The 12,558-nt window shown below is 50.1% G+C and overlaps 1 protein-coding gene across 1 annotated transcript in view; it reads right to left on the reverse strand.

Moving 5' to 3' along the window:
• Positions 1 to 12,558, reverse strand: part of NR4A3 (nuclear receptor subfamily 4 group A member 3) — a 681,703-nt gene that overhangs the window by 316,455 nt on the left and 352,690 nt on the right. The gene's annotated exons all lie outside the window — the stretch shown is intronic.

A 12,558-nucleotide genomic window follows, 5' to 3' on the forward strand; every position in this document is an offset into this window, starting at 1 on the left:
TTCAGTCTTCTGTGCAGCAGAATGTCGAAGTTCGGTGTCTTCTTAGTTTTAAGTTGATTTCAGGATGATCTGAGGTGCTATGGCACTGCTCCCACTCTTATTCCCAATCTGAGGGGTGGATCACCTGCTAGGTCCCGCCTCTGGGTGGGACCAGGAAGGGGGGTGGTTACACCCCGTATCCTTTGTCCAGCTCCTCGCCAGGCCTGGGTCTGGAAAGTCCCAGGACCGGTTTGGACTGGCTTATGCACGGGGACACCTTGTGTGCCCCGGGCATGTCTGATTCTATTCAGCCCTGTCCTACCCAATACACAAAATCCTGTCTGGGGTGGTGCTCGTATCTCCCAAGGCAGGAAACCCTTTGTCCAAGCCTCCCTCGCTGGAAGGACTCCCAGCAGCAGGAGGTCAGACTTGTGTCTGTGGTGGCAGCATCCATTTTGTTATGCTGAGGCTCTGGTTAACTTTAACCGGGGTTAAGGCTATGTACATGTTGTGTCCCTCTAGAAGGGTGGAATGCTATCCCCGTCGACAGAACTGTTAAAGGGGATAGTATTCCAAATCGTATGACACCTTACTCGACATGTTTTGATAAAGCCAAACCAAAGTTAGCATATAACCGCGAGGATTATAATGCACTTAAGAGTATATGGTATGGCAATATCCCGGAACAGCTAAGGGAGTTGTTCCCGACAGCTGCAGACAGGCTCAGCTCATGCTAGAGCACCATCTCACATGAAACCACGCACTCTGCCTCCAGGATTGTTAAGGCCTGCCATAGGAGTGACTTATAGGGTACTATGTGTCCAGTTAGGTTAGATATAGATATACTATATCTAAGTAAGAGGTGATTACACCAACTTACCCCAGCTGAGTGATCGGCCAGTTATACGACCCAGAAGAAGTAAATACCCTCTTTAGGGAGTACTATGAAACACTGTATGAGGCCCCAACCCCGCTAGACATAGTTAGAGAATTCCTAGCGCCCCTGCAGCGACCAATACTAGACGAACATCATAGAGAATCATTGGGCGGTCCGGTGACACTGGCAGAACTAAGACACACTATGAAATCAATGGCCACAGGGAAGACACCCGGGCCTGATGGTCTGCCAGCTGAATTCTACTCGACATTTGTCTCTAACCTGGCACCCCACCTGGAAACATTGTATGCCATATCACTAGAACTAGGGCGACTCCCAGACTCCACACAAAGTACCATTGTGATCCCGCTTCCGAAGACTGCCCCCTTGAGGACCCGAGCAGGGGACTATCGACCGTTATCCATGCTTTTATTTTAAAATATATTTATTTTTTATTTTCTATTGTTTAAGGTTACTGAATATATACAATAAACAATACAATAATTGTAGGTTGCATCAAAACTTTGCCATCCTCAACATAGAAAATACCCCTATTCCTTTTATTTTGTGATGGTTTATTTCAATGCTGTTGCTCTTACATAACAACTACACATCCCCTTTAGATCTCAAAGTAATGAATGACCTGGTGTCCTCTCTATGTGAGTCTCTCCTCATAGCTAACCATAGATGTCTCCTGAGTTACTTGTGGTGTGGGTTGTCATTTTGGTCATTTAATTTTAATTTCATTTAAAGCCTTTACCTTGCTTTTAGAATTGCCGGCCACGCACACTTGCATCTCTGCCCCTCTCTCCTGCACTCTAATTGGTGATTCACCGCCCTAGGCGGGTCCCTCGCCCACGTCTCGTTGGCGGCCATCTTAGTTTGGGGGATTGTTTGCACGCTCTAGTCCTCTCTCTAGGAGGCGAGCAGTGCATAAATTGAGGCAAACTTCGCCAGTTTGCTTCCTATCGCTCAGCGCATTACCAGCAGCGCTCTACACGCAGCGCGACCTGCTAGCAGCTTTCAGGAAATTTTAAAAAAACCCGTTTTGGTCATTTAATTTTAATTTCATTTAAAGCCTTTACCTTGCTTTTAGAATTGCCGGCCACGCACACTTGCATCTCTGCCCCTCTCTCCTGCACTCTAATTGGTGATTCACCGCCCTAGGCGGGTCCCTCGCCCACGTCTCGTTGGCGGCCATCTTAGTTTGGATGATTGTTTGCACGCTCTAGTCCTCTCTCTAGGAGGCGAGCAGTGCATAAATTGAGGCAAACTTCACCAGTTCGCTTCCTATCGCTCAGCGCATTACCAGCAGCGCTCTACACGCAGCGCGACCTGCTAGCAGCTTTCAGGAAATTTTTAAAAAACCCGTTTTGGTCATTTAATTTTAATTTCATTTAAAGCCTTTACCTTGCTTTTAGAATTGCCGGCCACGCACACTTGCATCTCTGCCCCTCTCTCCTGCACTCTAATTGGTGATTCACCGCCCTAGGCGGGTCCCTCGCCCACGTCTCGTTGGCGGCCATCTTAGTTTGGGGGATTGTTTGCACGCTCTAGTCCTCTCTCTAGGAGGCGAGCAGTGCATAAATTGAGGCAAACTTTGCCAGTTTGCTTCCTATCGCTCAGCGCATTACCAGCAGCGCTCTACACGCAGCGCGACCTGCTAGCAGCTTTCAGGAAATTTTAAAAAAACCCGTTTTGGTCATTTAATTTTAATTTCATTTAAAGCCTTTACCTTGCTTTTAGAATTGCCGGCCACGCACACTTGCATCTCTGCCCCTCTCTCCTGCACTCTAATTGGTGATTCACCGCCCTAGGCGGGTCCCTCGCCCACATCTCGTTGGCGGCCATCTTAGTTTGGGGGATTGTTTGCACGCTCTAGTCCTCTCTCTAGGAGGCGAGCAGTGCAGAAATTGAGGCAAACTTCGCCAGTTCGCTTCATATCGCTCAGCGCATTACCAGCAGCGCTCTACACGCAGCGCGACCTGCTAGCAGCTTTCAGGAAATTTTTAAAAAACCCGTTTTGGTCATTTAATTTTAATTTCATTTAAAGCCTTTACCTTGCTTTTAGAATTGCCGGCCACGCACACTTGCATCTCTGCCCCTCTCTCCTGCACTCTAATTGGTGATTCACCGCCCTAGGCGGGTCCCTCGCCCACGTCTCGTTGGCGGCCATCTTAGTTTGGGGGATTGTTTGCACGTTCTAGTCCTCTCTCTAGGAGGCGAGCAGTGCATAAATTGAGGCAAACTTCGCCAGTTCGCTTCCTATCGCTCAGCGCATTACCAGCAGCGCTCTACACGCAGCGCGACCTGCTAGCAGCTTTCAGGAAATTTTAAAAAAACCCGTTTTGGTCATTTAATTTTAATTTCATTTAAAGCCTTTACCTTGCTTTTAGAATTGCCGGCCACGCACACTTGCATCTCTGCCCCTCTCTCCTGCACTCTAATTGGTGATTCACCGCCCTAGGCGGGTCCCTCGCCCACGTCTCGTTGGCGGCCATCTTAGTTTGGGGGATTGTTTGCACGCTCTAGTCGTCTCTCTAGGAGGCGAGCAGTGCATAAATTGAGGCAAACTTCGCCAGTTCGCTTCCTATCGCTCAGCGCATTACCAGCAGCGCTCTACACGCAGCGCGACCTGCTAGCAGCTTTCAGGAAATTTAAAAAAAACCCGTTTTGGTCATTTAATTTTAATTTCATTTAAAGCCTTTACCTTGCTTTTAGAATTGCCGGCCACGCACACTTGCATCTCTGCCCCTCTCTCCTGCACTCTAATTGGTGATTCACCGCCCTAGGCGGGTCCCTCGCCCACGTCTCGTTGGCGGCCATCTTAGTTTGGGGGATTGTTTGCACGCTCTAGTCCTCTCTCTAGGAGGCGAGCAGTGCATAAATTGAGGCAAACTTTGCCAGTTTGCTTCCTATCGCTCAGCGCATTACCAGCAGCGCTCTACACGCAGCGCGACCTGCTAGCAGCTTTCAGGAAATTAAAAAAAAACCCGTTTTGGTCATTTAATTTTAATTTCATTTAAAGCCTTTACCTTGCTTTTAGAATTGCCGGCCACGCACACTTGCATCTCTGCCCCTCTCTCCTGCACTCTAATTGGTGATTCACCGCCCTAGGTGGGTCCCTCGCCCACATCTCGTTGGCGGCCATCTTAGTTTGGGGGATTGTTTGCACGCTCTAGTCCTCTCTCTAGGAGGCGAGCAGTGCATAAATTGAGGCAAACTTCGCCAGTTCGCTTCCTATCGCTCAGCGCATTACCAGCAGCGCTCTACACGCAGCGCAACCTGCTAGCAGCTTTCAGGAAATTTTTTAAAAACCCGTTTTGGTCATTTAATTTTAATTTCATTTAAAGCCTTTACCTTGCTTTTAGAATTGCCGGCCACGCACACTTGCATCTCTGCCCCTCTCTCCTGCACTCTAATTGGTGATTCACCGCCCTAGGCGGGTCCCTCGCCCACGTCTCGTTGGCGGCCATCTTAGTTTGGGGGATTGTTTGCACGTTCTAGTCCTCTCTCTAGGAGGCGAGCAGTGCATAAATTGAGGCAAACTTCGCCAGTTCGCTTCCTATCGCTCAGCGCATTACCAGCAGCGCTCTACACGCAGCGCGACCTGCTAGCAGCTTTCAGGAAATTTTAAAAAAACCCGTTTTGGTCATTTAATTTTAATTTCATTTAAAGCCTTTACCTTGCTTTTAGAATTGCCGGCCACGCACACTTGCATCTCTGCCCCTCTCTCCTGCACTCTAATTGGTGATTCACCGCCCTAGGCGGGTCCCTCGCCCACGTCTCGTTGGCGGCCATCTTAGTTTGGGGGATTGTTTGCACGCTCTAGTCCTCTCTCTAGGAGGCGAGCAGTGCATAAATTGAGGCAAACTTCGCCAGTTCGCTTCCTATCGCTCAGCGCATTACCAGCAGCGCTCTACACGCAGCGCGACCTGCTAGCAGCTTTCAGGAAATTTTAAAAAAACCCGTTTTGGTCATTTAATTTTAATTTCATTTAAAGCCTTTACCTTGCTTTTAGAATTGCCGGCCACGCACACTTGCATCTCTGCCCCTCTCTCCTGCACTCTAATTGGTGATTCACCGCCCTAGGCGGGTCCCTCGCCCACATCTCGTTGGCGGCCATCTTAGTTTGGGGGATTGTTTGCACGCTCTAGTCCTCTCTCTAGGAGGCGAGCAGTGCATAAATTGAGGCAAACTTCGCCAGTTCGCTTCCTATCGCTCAGCGCATTACCAGCAGCGCTCTACACGCAGCGCAACCTGCTAGCAGCTTTCAGGAAATTTTTTAAAAACCCGTTTTGGTCATTTAATTTTAATTTCATTTAAAGCCTTTACCTTGCTTTTAGAATTGCCGGCCACGCACACTCGCATCTCTGCCCCTCTCTCCTGCACTCTAATTGGTGATTCACCGCCCTAGGCGGGTCCCTCGCCCACGTCTCGTTGGCGGCCATCTTAGTTTGGGGGATTGTTTGCACGTTCTAGTCCTCTCTCTAGGAGGCGAGCAGTGCATAAATTGAGGCAAACTTCGCCAGTTCGCTTCCTATCGCTCAGCGCATTACCAGCAGCGCTCTACACGCAGCGCGACCTGCTAGCAGCTTTCAGGAAATTTAAAAAAAACCCGTTTTGGTCATTTAATTTTAATTTCATTTAAAGCCTTTACCTTGCTTTTAGAATTGCCGGCCACGCACACTTGCATCTCTGCCCCTCTCTCCTGCACTCTAATTGGTGATTCACCGCCCTAGGCGGGTCCCTCGCCCACGTCTCGTTGGCGGCCATCTTAGTTTGGGGGATTGTTTGCACGCTCTAGTCCTCTCTCTAGGAGGCGAGCAGTGCATAAATTGAGGCAAACTTCGCCAGTTCGCTTCCTATCGCTCAGCGCATTACCAGCAGCGCTCTACACGCAGCGCGACCTGCTAGCAGCTTTCAGGAAATTTAAAAAAAACCTGTTTTGGTCATTTAATTTTAATTTCATTTAAAGCCTTTACCTTGCTTTTAGAATTGCCGGCCACGCACACTTGCATCTCTGCCCCTCTCTCCTGCACTCTAATTGGTGATTCACCGCCCTAGGCGGGTCCCTCGCCCACGTCTCGTTGGCGGCCATCTTAGTTTGGGGGATTGTTTGCACGCTCTAGTCCTCTCTCTAGGAGGCGAGCAGTGCATCAATTGAGGCAAACTTCGCCGGTTCGCTTCCTATCGCTCAGCGCATTACCAGCAGCGCTCTACACGCAGCGCGACCTGCTAGCAGCTTTCAGGAAATTAAAAAAAAACCCGTTTTGGTCATTTAATTTTAATTTCATTTAAAGCCTTTACCTTGCTTTTAGAATTGCCGGCCACGCACACTTGCATCTCTGCCCCTCTCTCCTGCACTCTAATTGGTGATTCGCCGCCCTAGGCGGGTCCCTCGCCCACGTCTCGTTGGCGGCCATCTTAGTTTGGGGGATTGTTTGCACGCTCTAGTCCTTTCTCTAGGAGGCGAGCAGTGCATAAATTGAGGCAAACTTCGCCAGTTCGCTTCCTATCGCTCAGCGCATTACCAGCAGCGCTCTACACGCAGTGCGACCTGCTAGCAGCTTTCAGGAAATTTTAAAAAAACATGTTTTGGTCATTTAATTTTAATTTCATTTAAAGCCTTTACCTTGCTTTTAGAATTGCCGGCCACGCACACTTGCATCTCTGCCCCTCTCTCCTGCACTCTAATTGGTGATTCACCGCCCTAGGCGGGTCCCTCGCCCACGTCTCGTTGGCGGCCATCTTAGTTTGGGGGATTGTTTGCACGCTCTAGTCCTCTCTCTAGGAGGCGAGCAGTGCATAAATTGAGGCAAACTTCGCCAGTTCGCTTCCTATCGCTCAGCGCATTACCAGCAGCGCTCTACACGCAGCGCGACCTGCTAGCAGCTTTCAGGAAATTTTAAAAAAAACCCGTTTTGGTCATTTAATTTTAATTTCATTTAAAGCCTTTACCTTGCTTTTAGAATTGCCGGCCACGCACACTTGCATCTCTGCCCCTCTCTCCTGCACTCTAATTGGTGATTCACCGCCCTAGGCGGGTCCCTCGTCCATGTCTCGTTGGCGGCCATCTTAGTTTGGGGGATTGTTTGCACGCTCTAGTCCTCTCTCTAGGAGGCGAGCAGTACATAAATTGAGCCATGCTTACGCGCAGCGGTCACGCGCTGCGGGGACGCCAGAATGACGCCGGAGTTACGCCAGAGTTCAGCCCGTCTGCGCCCGTCCGCGCTGAGGACGTGCTGCAGGTCGGGCTGGACCTGGTCTCCGCTCCATCACTCCCTGGTAAGACATTTATGCGCTATGCTCCTTCTGCGCTGTTGGCTCTCAGACCTCCCACATGCCCCTCTCTACATCGTTTTACTCCGTTGGGGTTATTACACTTTCGCCGCTGTACGGCCTGCTCTTCCTCTTTCCATCCCCTGGTCACTTGTACTACCAGCCTTTGTCCTTCTTCCTTAAGGTCCACTGTTTTTCACAACACAGGGTTTCTATTAAATGCGTGTTCGTTAATTAAGCATAATCTAGCCTTCCACGATTTTGTTGATGAAAGGCAGCCAGATTGGGTTTTCATCACAGAGACCTGGGCCACTGACTCTTCGGGCCATGATCTTCTTTTAGCCATTCCAGAGGGCTATTCCCTACATAGGCAGGACAGACCTAAACGTAGAGGAGGAGGCATTACCATTCTTTTTAAATCCTCCTTGCTATGTACGGTCAATTTACTTTCCTCGCCCCAAGATCGTTTCGAAGCCCTATACTTCTGTATTACCTGTGCCCCCTCAGTCTCTTTTACGGGCATATTGATTTATAGGCCGCCTGGTCACAGAGCTAATTTTGCCTCTGATATGCTGAGAATTCTTGAACCTTACTTTGGAAAGCCCTCCTTCACCATCTTAGGTGACCTCAATTTCCATCTCGATGAGGTCCACTCTAAGGACACTCTATCTCTGGTTGAATCTCTCGGAGCTTGTGATCTCACTCAGCTTGTTACCAATGCTACTCATATAGCAGGTCACATTCTTGACGGGGTCTTCTCTAATGATCTAAGACTCTCTGTGAGAAGTTGGCCTGGTATATAATGCTCACTAATTCTAGTGATCACTTTGTACCATGCCAAGCAACCCTTATGATGATTGGTTGTAATTCAACCTTGTAGACCAGTTATCCTAGTGGTAACGTGGACAAAGCAGTCTTAGGCTAAACTCTGAAAGGCATGTGAAGCCAGCTGTTATACCATACACAACCCCCTTGAATACCAAATGAAAGGGACACCACACAGATATATATTGAAAATATATATTGATTTATTAACTATAAAATCCCCTGGACTCTTTATGAGCACAGAAGCACAAGCGTTAAATCACAAGACAGTTTAAAATACACAAAAGTTGCACAATATGGATGAGCCCTAGGGGCCACCTAAACCATATACTATGAAAGTGGTATAAGAGATACCTAAAGGAAAGTGAAGAGGCCTAGGGCCTTGGGAATCGCTGGAGCTATTCGAGACTGGAGTTAACTAAGTCGGGAAAGGCCCACGGGACTCGGGTGCAGTGTTCAAAGTGCACGCACTTCTCAATACAAAGTCTATGGTGCGTAAAAAGCACAAAGTTAGAAAGTTAGGAACCTTCCGAGTGACCTACGGAGCTGAAACTTAAAACACAGGCCCTTGGGATGTGTACCAGTGCAGGAGCACCGGCGGAGCTGAGTTACCTCACCCACAGGAAGCGGGTGCACAGGGTCGAAGTTGTGTCGGGTTTTGTCACGCTGGTCGATGGTGCTTGGAGCTGAAGATGCTGCAGGCGGCTCGATGAGAAGAGTTCCGGTGGATCCAAGGGTGGATCAGAAGAGTTGAAGACCTGAAAGCAGAGGGGACAGTGTTCAAAGTCACTAGCCAGTGACTACCGTGGAACCAGAGTGGAACCAGGCGATGTCGGGTGCAAACAGGCGTTGTCGGGTAGCTTCTTTCTGCAGCCACGTGGATACCCGGGGTCGAGGACGTCCAGGAGTCGGTCACGAGCTGTCCCACGTAGGCTTCTCGCTGTTGGCGGTGTCGGCGACCTGATCGGAGCAAACAGGCCTTGGCAAATGCAAGCCCCGCAGAAGTTGAAAGATGCTGTTCACTCGGACCAGCAAGGTCAGAGCGGGTGCTCCTTTTCACAGGAGCTTGGGTAGGTCTGGAGCAACCAGACCTGCTGTTTAAATCTTCGGGTTCGTCGCCAAGATGGCCGCTGGCCGCGTGGCTAGTGGCCGGGATGGCGCGTCGAGTGGCACAATGCAAAAGGGCCCCACGCAGATCGTGGAGATGCTGGAGGGCTGATCTTCGGTGCAAGGGCTGCTCGGTGGTGGGGGTTCTCAATCCCCAAAGCACAACGTCGAGGATGCCTCAGAAGCTGCGCAGTCAGCTTTTCGAGTGTCTTCCAAGAGGTCCGGTCCCACGTCGCTCGGTGCCTCCACGGGTCCCTTCTTTGCAGGGACTGTGGATCGGGCTCTGAGAAGTCTGGGAGTCTGGTTCTTGTCGGGCTCTGGGCTCGGTCTCCGGCGGGAGGCGGCGGCAAAGCAGACGTCGAGTTGCTGGTTGGTACCTGTGTTCACAGGGTGGTCACTCCTTGGCCACAAGGGAGATTCTTCTTCAGTCTTCTGTGCAGCAGAATGTCGAAGTCCAGTCTTCTTCTTAGTTTTAAGTTGATTTCGGGATGATCTGCTGTGCAATGGCACTGCTCCCCCTCTTATTCCCAAACTGGGGGTGGATCACCTACTAGGTCCCTCCTCTGGGAGGAACCAGGAAGGGGGGCGGTTACACCCCCTTTCCTTTGTCCAGCTCCGCGCCAGGACTGGGGCAGGAAGGCCCCAGAACCGGTTTGGGCTGGCCTATGCACGGGGACACCTTGTGTGCCCCGGGCATGTCTGATTCTTTTCAGCCCTGTCCTACCTAATACACAAAATCCTGTCTGGGGTGGTGCTCGCACCTCCCAAGGCAGGAAACCCTTTGTCCAGGCCACCATCTGCCGAGTTTCGGTCAGCAGCAGGAGGCCAGACTTGTGTCTGTGGTGGCAGCGTCCATTTTGTGAAGCTGAGGCTCTGTTTAACTTTAACCGGGGTTAAGGCTACACACATGTCGTGTCCCTCTAGAAGGGTGGAATGCTATCCCCGTCGCCAGAATTGGCGAGGGGATAGTATTCCAATTCGTATGACACCTTACTCGACATGTTTTGATAAAGCCAAACCAAAGATAGCATTTAACCGCGAGGATTATAATGCACTTAAGAGTATATGGTATGGCAATATCCCGGAACAGCTTAGGGAGTTGTTCCCGACAGCTGCAGACAGGCTCAGCTCATGCCAGAGCACCATCTCACATATTTCCAAGCACTCTGCCTCCAGGATTGATGAGGCCTTCCATAGGAGTGGCTGATAGGAACATATGTGTCCAGTTTAGGGTTAGGCACAGACATACTGTACCTAAGTAAGAGGTGGTTACACCGACTTACCCCAGCTGAGTGATCAGCCAGTTGTGTCAAATATGGAGGCCAGGCCAGGGGTGGCACAATACGTGCTGCAGCCCCTGGTAGGCCTTGGATACACCTATGCCCTGGGCACCTAGGGTGCACTATTACAGGGGCTCATAAGGTGAACCAGTTCCAATTCGTAATGCACCTAAAGTGCATTGGCATCAATTTAGAGAGAGAACAGCAGGCTGTGGGTCTGATTAGCAGGCCCACAGCCACATTAAGTCAGAAACCAGTGAAGCAAAAAGCAAAAATTTGGGGTGACCATAGGATAGCAGACCCTACTCTCCTACATAACCCCCCCCCAAACGCAGGGACATTAGACTAACCTTGACCAGTTGTGTCTTCATGTTCTAAGTGGAAGTACCTGGAGAGACCATCTGCGTTGCCATGGTCAGTCCCTGGGCGGTGCTCCACTGTAAAGTCCATCCCCTGTAGGGAAATGGACCACCTGAGTAGTTTGGGGTTTTCACCCTTCATCTGATTAAGCCATAGGAGGGGCTTATGGTCGGTCTGAATCTTGAAGTGAGTGCCAAATAAGTATGGTCTCAACTTCTTCAGGGCCCACACCACAGCAAAGGCCTCCCTCTCTATAGCTGACCAACGTTTCTCTCTGGGGGTCAGCCTTCTGCTAATGAAAGCAATGGGCTGGTCCTGGCCATCTACATTTAGCTGTGAAAGCACCGCTCCCACTCCCAACTCAGAAGCATCTGTTTGGACAATGAACTCTCTTGAGTAGTCAGGACTCTTCAGGATAGGTGCAGAGCACATGGCCTTCTTCAGGTCATCAAATGCCTTTTGACAGATTTCTGTCCACTGAACCTTTTTGGGCATCTTCTTGGATGTCAGATCATTAAGAGGAGTCACAATGGACCCATAGTTCTTAACAAACTTCCTGTAGTACCCAGTCAGGCCCAAGAAAGCTCTGACCTGAGTCTGGGTAGTTGGAGGGGACCAGTCCTTGATGGTCTGGATCTTACTCTCCAGTGGTTGAACTTGGCCTCCACCTACAAGGTGGCCCAGGTATACAACCTTGCTCTGCCCTATCTGGCACTTTGTTGCCTTGATAGTGAGGCCTGCCTTCTGCAGAGCCTCAAGCACTTCCTTCAGGTGGATCAGGTGATCCTCCCAGGTGGAGCTAAAGACAGCAATATCGTCCAGATAAGCTGCACAAAAGTCATCCAACCCAGTGAGGACTTGGTTCACCAACCTTTGGAAGGTGGCAGGTGCATTTTTCAAACCAAAGGGCATCACCACAAACTGATAATGCCCACTAGGGGTAGAAAATGCTGTCTTGGCTTTAGACTCCTCAGCTAACCTGATTTGCCAGTAGCCAGCTGTCAAGTCAAATGTGCTCAAATATTTGGCAGAAGCCAACTTGTCAATGAGCTCATCTGCCCTTGGAATAGGGTGTGCATCTGTCCTGGTGACAGCATTGAGTCCTCTGTAATCCACACAGAACCTCATCTCTCTCTTGCCATCTTTGGTGTGAGGTTTGGGGACCAGAACCACTGGGCTAGCCCAGGGGCTCTCTGAAGGCTCAATGACACCTAATTCCAGCATCTTTTGCACCTCAGTCTTTATACAGTCCCTGACGTGGTCAGGTTGCCTGTAAATTTTGCTCTTTACAGGAAGACTGTCACCAGTGTCCACCACATGTGTACACCAGTTAGTCTGACTGGGTGTCAATGAGAACATATGCCTGTATGCCTGTAGAACTTGTCTGCAGTCATGTTGCTGATGTTCAGTGAGGCTGCCACCTAAGGCCACACCATCAACTGAGCCATCCTCAGGGTTCTGAGTGAGCAGGTCTGGGAGAGGGTCACTCTCTTCCTCCTGTCCCTCATCTGTAGCCATGAGCAAGCCCATGTCTGCCCTGCTGACATATGCCTTCAATCTGTTCACATGGAGCACCCTGTGGGGGCTCCTGGGAGTTCCTAGGTCCACCAAGTAGGTAACCTCTCCCTTCTTTTCCAGAATTGTATGGGGTCCAGACCATTTGTCTTGGAGTGCTGCTGGGGCCACTGGCTCCAACACCCATACCTTCTGTCCAGGCTGAAATTCAACAAGGACAGCCTTTTGGTCATGCCAAGCTTTTTGTAATTCTTGGCTAGCCTCAAGGTTTTTGGATGCCTTTTCCATGTACTCTGCCATCCTGGAGCGGAGACCAAGTACATAGTCCACTAT

This window comes from Lissotriton vulgaris, chromosome 4_1 (assembly GCF_964263255.1).
Source record: "Lissotriton vulgaris chromosome 4_1, aLisVul1.2, whole genome shotgun sequence".
In the NCBI taxonomy this organism is placed as follows: domain Eukaryota; kingdom Metazoa; phylum Chordata; class Amphibia; order Caudata; family Salamandridae; genus Lissotriton; species Lissotriton vulgaris.